Source organism: Talpa occidentalis, unplaced genomic scaffold (genome assembly GCF_014898055.3).
Source record: "Talpa occidentalis isolate TD23 unplaced genomic scaffold, MPIMG_talOcc4v2.1 talOcc4.6, whole genome shotgun sequence".
NCBI lineage: Eukaryota > Metazoa > Chordata > Mammalia > Eulipotyphla > Talpidae > Talpa > Talpa occidentalis.
The window spans coordinates 46,657,827-46,666,400 of record NW_023604972.1 but is presented as its reverse complement, the minus strand read 5'-3'; the positions used below and the strand labels follow the sequence as shown (position 1 = coordinate 46,666,400).

The window sequence follows — 8,574 nt, the reverse complement described above, 5'->3', positions numbered from 1 at the left end:
AAGCACTATATAATATACTAAAGATAGTATATTAGTTCACATGAAAATATATTGGTATATTAATTTTACAGAGGTGGGGATAATTTGTATTGACCCAATCACACATCTATTCATCATCCCTTCCTGTCCTATGACTAACAGCAAATATTTTCAAAGCAATCAGCTAGGCTTGGAAATACCATCTGTAGCCATGAAAACTAATTATGATCAAAGGACCATTACTTTTCCCTTTATTAACATGGTAGTCTGTATGGAGCTTGAGTTATTTCCTTCTTTGAGAAGTCAGCACTGTTATATTCCCACCTCTCTACTATTTCTCCTTGATTATTGTTGTCGTGCCTTCTCCACTATCATCTCCTTAAATTACGTATGTTCTGCAAAGCACTATCCTTGCCTTTCTCCTTCAATGTCTCTTTTGTTAGATCTTTATTTGTGTTAATATACATATACCTAATAACTAGACCTCTAATACTTACCATGAATACTTTAGTATTTTATCTTATCATATACTTATCATGATCATGTATCCTACCATTACAGCAAACTCAATAATTTCAAGAGATAATCTTCCTTCTTAAAATGTGTTCCTCACCAGTTCAGTGAATGACACCTCCAAGCACCTAGTTTTGCAAACTTGCAGAAACCTGGAATCCTCTTCCTACCCAGGACCTGAATCTGTTTCCTCTTCTCCCTCTACCCCTTGTCTATTCTTTTCCTCTTTATCTCTCACCTAGCAATTCTTTAGCCTCTAAACTGTTTGCCTGCCTCTGGTCCCCTATCCCTCAAACCATTCTCTTATACTGTCACCAGAATGACTTTTAGAAAAACTAGTCATGTAGCCACTGCTTACCATCTATCAACAGGTCTCTCAAGTTCCAACTCTTACCCAGCTAAAGGTGACTCTCAACCTGGGCCCTGTACTATGTCTTTAGCCTGAGGCCCTCATATCTCCCATAGGTGGAATTCATCATAGCCACATCTGAATTGTGCCTACTCAAATTCAGGAAATGAATAGATTTCTATTAAAAAGTTTTTTGAGCTTTCTTCCTATCTGATGTCTTTAAGTTTATCATCATAAACTCAGTAATTGAACATATTTGGATGTCAAGGGAAACTGCTGTTTTGACATCTCTCTACACTGGAATGACATGCATACCTCAGTCTGGAGATCGTTCTAGCAATTTTTTTTCCTCTCCCACCTGACTCACCTCATGTACCAGGCTGTCCATGTCATACCCCTTCACAGGCAACCCTCAAAAAAGACCCACGCTGAATTTGGTGCTCTTGATGAACTTAATACAAACCTTAATTGTGGCACCTACTGTACTGTACAGTAAAACTTTGTTTGCTTTTCTGTTTCCCCTACTTATGAAATTATGAGCTCTTAGACATGTCTACTTAACTCAAATACCATCTCTCCCCTAGCACTATAATGAATCAGCATCTGTTGAATGAATGGATAAGTGATTACTGTGAGCTCATCACAGCTATGGAAATACATATTCAATGTATTCAGAACACAATAAAGAAAGCTATATACAAAAAAAAAAACCTTTGCATTTATATTTGGAAATAATTTTGAGTTCTGAATTCAATCACTTGCATTTTTTCATTTGATTTATCAAAATTATAGGGCACTTTATGCTCTACATTGATTATACATTAGTGACTAAAATAAACATGGCCTCTGCATTCTGGAGTTTACAATCAAGTGTGAGAGAATGAGTAAGTAAACAACTGACTGACATTGTGAAATAACATAGCAGTGGTGAGAGGTGTGCAGACTCACTCAAGACAGTCAGCCAACAACTCCTCAAAGAGATACCAGTTAGGATCCAGCCACGCAGAGGACAAACAGTAAGCTGCTCCAGATAAAACTACAGCATACGTGAAGGCCAATTCGAGAAAGAGACTGACATGTTTGAGAGACTGAGGGTGGGCCAGGGTGGCTGGAGCCGGGTGAGAAAAGGAATACTATACAGATGATAAGGAGTTTGGATTTTATTCTAAATTCATTGTGTTGTGGGAGGCCAGTATTAGGCTTTATTTAAAATGAGTACCATGATCAAGTCTAAATTTTAAAAAGAAAACTTCTATGTCTAATAGCCTTATTGTAAATCCTAAATTAAAATCAAAGCAAATTAAAATCAAAGCAGATTAAAATCAAAGCAAATGCAGTTTCTCAAGTTTGACTTCTCTATTTAGCACACTTCTAATATCAAAAACAAAGTTTACTTTCAGATTAGCTTAGAACTTATTTTCATGAATTTTTTACTCAAAAGCAAAAAAAGGTTATGGGTTAGAAGATATGGGGCATTTCCCAAGTGCTCATGGACAAATCCAGTAACATTCTAGTATTTCCCAAAGGGAAATATTTGCACTGCCGTGTATATGTGCTACCACTCCTACTCATCTGGAAAATACTTATTATGTTAAGGTGCTAATAGGTCCTACCCAAAAGTAGTACTTAATTTTATGAATCCTAGGATATCCCAAATTTGCTTCACTACAAACACCTTTTATTTACATGTAACACATAACTTCTATTAAACAACGCTAGCAATTAAGAGGTACCCCTCTCCCTGGTCTCAACTGAGGGGTACAAGCCAACAGTCAAGACCCAGCTGAACAGGTACTGTGAAGAAGCTGTGTCAACAATAAAAAGCTGCATCAGGGCAAATCAGTAACTTCAAAGAAAGACTTCAAGGTTTATAGCACTGCTAAAACTCCAAGTTCCCAGAAGATAAAGCCATAAATAGAGATGGTAAATTTTAATGGCTTTGTTTTCCTCAATGCATAGACAACATAATACATTAACTGGACAACTTGCCCTGACCTTTCTCTATAAAAATCCTTGAAAATGTTTTCCTCACAGACTGTGTAAAATCCTCAACAAAGAGCTCAGCCAAGCAGCAGAGCTAGTTGGAGGCTCTTCCTTAGCTTGAGTCCTCAGTCTTGATTCTTCAATAAACTCACTCACTTTTCCTTGCCTTCTATTTAAATGAACCCCTTTATAAACAATTTTGCAAAAATCACTTTGGGAAAATACTGCTCTACAAACTTTTTGGGAAAATTTCCATTTCTGGCATTGACAGGTCCTGAAAGTCTACAGGAACACCTAACACAGGATTCCATCTCTGAAGCATCCTTCAAATGACCTTTCCGTTATTCTTATATTCTGATGCCAGTCATTAACTGTTTCCTTTACTCAATGACCTACACTACTTACCAAAATATGCCTGTCACTTTCTACTTCTCATTCTGTCTGTCAGATTCTCAAAGTGGTATTAAAAAGAGACAAACATTTCTGTGTTGTAAAGTTCATTGCAGATTTTAATTGTGGATATAGGTTTATAGGGTTTTTTTCACTTACCATTTTTAATGAACCTTACATCAACAGAGTCCATTATTGTGATGAAATATGTATACATAATTTCTAACTATTTACCTGAAGAACTTGTAAAGTTGTTTCTAGTTTTTCAGCATTTATTTAAATAATCATGCACTTTTTCCTTGAGAGGAAAAAACATTTTTTATACTTTTTTTATATCAATTTCACTGTACCCATTTACTATTATTCTCCTTTCACATAATTAATACACAGCTAATAAAGTTAACCCAGCAATAATCTAAAAAGATTACGACTAAACTACACTGTTCCTGCATACATAAAATGGAATAATAACAGCTTCTACTTCCTAAGACTTACAAAAAAGAACTTAAAATAGCACCTTGACACACAGTAAGCAATCAATAAAGTTAGTTATCTTCAACTTCAAGGCAGGGGGCAAATTCAATTATCTCATCTAAATGAGAGGGAAGTGCATCTAAATGAGAGGGAATAATGAGAAGGAGGGAGAGAGGTGAATCTAACGACATACCTAATTTAAGAGTAGTTCAGATCCACTTTAAAGCTGACCAGAAATTAGCAGATAAATATATATCCACATAGATGCATTTTGAATCCAGCAAATTATTTCTCAGATTTTTAAACAGCTATGTTTCAAAACACAATATAAGAAATGAAATTGCAAAGGACCACTTTCAAATACAGCCAAAAAAGACAGTGGTTTGTGCTATCTGTGGTTTCAGATTACATCCCTCAAAAGTATGTGCAACTGGGGAAATTTTCTGCTAGTACAGACAGACTGGTTTTATTTATCTCACTCTCACCTCATTAAAAATAAAACAATCAACTATTTCTCCAAATTCCTTTTTCTCTCATTTTCTCATAACCTAGCCTGAAATTGTTAAAATGTTCTTTCTCCATCCTTCCATTCCTTCACAAACTTGCTGAGTCAAGGGCAGCAATGAGCCTGACAACATACTAACCTCTCAAATGTTAAGCACCACCTAGCATAGTTTAAGTACAAATGGTCTGTCTCCCCAGCACCTCCTCTGAGAAATTAATTACAACAATCCTAAATGAGGTTTCACCTTCTGTAGAAATAGAAAGCAACTTAATTATCTTTTCTTCATTATGAAACTAGAACTGAGAAAGAAATGGGAATTGTATGTAAAATTTTATTTCAATATATTACAAAGGTTTCAGTACTACAGGCACAAGATTGTCAAAATAAGTACCACAAGTTGTCTACAAATGTACAATGTATAGTACTTTAATATGTGGCTCCACAGTTAAGAGTGCCATCAACGTTTATAGCTACTTCTTGCCTAAACATATTCATACATTATCTCTGAACTCCCCATATAGGTTCCCACAGCATTAGAGTATAAATGTTCTATAAGGTTTGTGATATCCTTCTCTTCAATTTTATTAGCCACATCTTCAAAACTGTTCCTCTTGCTTTCCATGTAAGATCTCTGTCATGACTTCCCCCACCACTTCAAGATCTGCATTGTTACCTCCCAAAGCTCAGTCCTTGGCTTTCTCTTTTCTCTATCCATGTCTTCCTTTGGATGACTTTAGTCATGTTTTATAGCTTCAACTATATTTTGAAAGCATAAAAGAAGGGATTTTAGATATAATTCAACCTCTTTTTATACATAAAGAATCTGAAATTAGGGGGCCTCTCTGGTGGCGCAGAGGTTAAAGACACAGTGCTATCAAACTATCCCCAGTCACTGCAACACGAGTTCGATCCCCGGCCATCTGACCCATATGGCATAGCAGACCTCTCCTGCTACAACTGCTGCTCCCCTCAGCAGTGTATTTCAGTACATCTGCCTGTTCTGTTCCTTACTCTGCCTCTGGTGAATCCTCTCACCATCACCCCCCCACACCTATGGCCTACACCCCAGTTCCTGCATGCATAAATAAATAAATCTTTAAAAAAAAATAATTTGAAACTAGGAAGATGAAAGACTTGTCCAAGTTTACAGCAATCCATCAAGGCCATAGGTGACTTCTCTGCTGATAAGACTATTTTAAAACTCTTATCTGTATACCACTTAAACTACCAGTAGAATATTACCACTAGTAAATATTCAACATAACATCATCGGTATCCTATAAAATATTAAACTTGTTTTGTGGTTTTTTAATCTATTTTACAAAGCTATATCTGAAAAAAACTGTCTTTTACATATACATGTATATACAGACAGAGACAGAAAGAGCCAATGAGAACTGTATTGTTACCATTTCAGCAAAAAGAGTTTTGTTGAACTGTAGGTTAAATGCCTTGCACTGATCACTTTATAGTCTATAGGGTTAAGTTTTCTAAATACTACATAGCTTTATCATCAAATCAAAGAATACTCAACTTTATAAAATCCATGGAAGCATCCAAAAGAGCCTCAATTTCCTCATCAAAAAAAAAAAGAAAGCCAATAATGGAACTTACCTGATAGATAGAACTGGAAATTAAGTAACTAAATACTGATCTTATTTAATGAAAGGTCATGAAATATTAGTATATATGTGTGAGAGAGAGAATACTAGATTACCAAAGAATACTTTGAATATAAATTAATTCAGCTAGGGATTGTATGACGTAAAAAGATGAACAAGACAATTCCTGACTTCAAGAAGCTTATTGTTCACTTTAATAGTTGTGAAATGCATGTATTAATTTCGAGCCCAGTGATTTGAAAATGACTGAATAAAGTAAGAAGGATTAGGAGATTCTGAAAAACAAGTACATCTCGCAAAACAAATTTAAGAACATAAATTTATCTATTTCACATGGAATTTTCATGAAAGGAAATTTCTAGGTGTTAAAATTTCAATGACATCATACTCTTGCACAGTCTTAAAGAGAATTCCAAACTCAAAAGATAAAATGTATATCCAAAGCCTGAAATCACATTTCTGAGGCTAGATTTTAAACAAATACTTCATGTCAAAGAGATCCCAGTTAATGCCACACTATTTTAAATACCGCAAAATGTGTAGTGTTGAACTTATAAATGAACCTTCACAAAGTGTACATAAAATTCAAAATACTTTGAAAATGAATCAAAATATATATTTAGAAAATGTCAAAAATGTGGAGAGGGGGACATGACTGCATCACACTATTAAGATTACCACTTTTCTAATCAGGTTTCATCTTTTAGAGAATAGTTCTTTTAGTTATAAAACAGATGGTACATTTTTAATCATATAAGAAGTTTCCAGGTTCAAGGAAATTTTGTTTGGATGTTCTTTTCTTCTCTATCAGATTATAACAGATGAATGGTTTGAAAGCTGCTAGTGTAATTACATGCCTTCTGTTGTCTCATCTCTTAGGGATTAAGGGAGGGGCAGTAGGACTTCAAAGCTCCCTCTGAATTGGTAGCACACTGCCTGCCATCATTTCCCAGAAATTTACCATGCCAGTCCTACCCAATGGATGAGTGGATTAAGAAAAGGTTTTATCAAAATCTGTACTATTTCTCTGAATGCAGGTCAAATGACAAAGTTTGAGTATGAGAATCAAACTAGTTATGAACAGTATTTTCCAGTCAGATTAAAAATGCTCTGTACTGACTTTTCCATTATGTTACTCAAGTTATTGTTGCTTTTTATTTAAAAACATTCTGAACAGAGTTTAGAATCAATGATGAATTCTTAATTATAATCCATGTGACCTTGAGCAGGTCATGGACCTTCTCTGAATTTCAGAGAAAATTCAATAAATAGTAACTGTTATTGCAGATATCCCAGAATAGAAAAATTCTTGGTCTATAATTACATACTAGAATCTAAAGGCATAAACAATCCACCTTATCATAGCTCATAAAATGACCCAGCCTTTGTACTGTCAATCTGTGCAAGTTTATGTTCCAACAAATATTTGCTATAAATAATGGATCCTTTCCCAATCCTAAACTCAATTAAACTGTGTTAGACAATGACATCTATTAAGTAGATCAGTCACCCAGTTCCTATCACACAGTCCTTCTAGAGAATCTTTCTCGAACGCACATCTAATTATATTCCTTTTCTGTTGAAAGTCCTTACATTTCTGTCCATTGCCTCCACTGCTTCTACATCCAGGGACCATGCTTACCTCTCTTGCTTAATTTTCCCCTCACCTAACAGGGCCATCCTCAAATGCCTGCACTACTGAGCTGTCTCAGGCCTTTGAACACAATTGTTTGCTCTATTCTGAATGCACTACCCTATCTTCTCCATAAGTACATACATATATTCATTTCTCAAGGCCTACTGCAAGTAACCCCTTTTCAAAGAACTTTCCTCATTTCCCAATCCCAACCCAGAGTGTGCTCATGGAATCATGTGTCTATCTTAGTTCATGCAATCATAAATTACAAAAAATTTTCATGTCTATTTATATCCTAAGTTCTTGTGAGGCAGGAGCTTTAATCCTCACTATAATACTTTTAGATTTTTAGAGGAAATGGTAATTGTTAATAGGTCCTGAATTAAATTCAGAGACTAGCCCTAAATTAGCTAAGGCTGGAAAATTGGAAGATAGAAGAAATAAGCAGCAGCAATGCAAATGCAAAATAAAACAAGAGTAATCTGTACATGGTTGGACATTTAGCGATGTAAAAATGCTAGGAAAAGATGATACTAAATGGAAGAAAAAAGAATCAAAAGGTTTTACATATACTAAGCTTAACAAGAATAAAAGATCTGTAAGTAAAATGAAAAAGAGATCAAAATTCAAATAGTAGTTATGCCAATAAAATAACATGTTTATGAATGTCCTAAATTATTCAAGGTTTTTATGCTAAGGTTGTATATTTTTTTACTATGACGTTTGATTCAATTACAGTATAGACACTTTTGTATATTACTACATATTCTTCATTACAACATTTTAAAAGTAGCTGCATTAAGTTTCATCTACTACATAGGTTATAATTTAATCATTTACCTAATATTGGGTATTTAGGATGCTTTTAATTTTCTGCTATTACAAAAATGTACTGAACATAGTAATTTTTTGGCTTTTGCTTTTGTTGCAGTTTTTTCCCCCCACAAATTTTATGTTACTTCCTTAGGGAATGTTCCCAGAAATCAGGTTAAAATATCAAAGAACATACTTTATTGATAAACTACTCTCCAAATAAACTGAACCACTTTATAATGCCATCAGTAATACATTAGCGTGCTAATTTCACTCAGTATTGGAAGCACTGTAAACACGGTATATAGAA

General features: G+C 34.7%; 1 protein-coding gene across 2 annotated transcripts in view; it reads right to left on the bottom strand.

The window, feature by feature from the left end:
• Nucleotides 1-8,574, bottom strand: part of BMP2K (BMP2 inducible kinase) — a 106,128-nt gene that overhangs the window by 6,537 nt on the left and 91,017 nt on the right. The window lies entirely within an intron of this gene.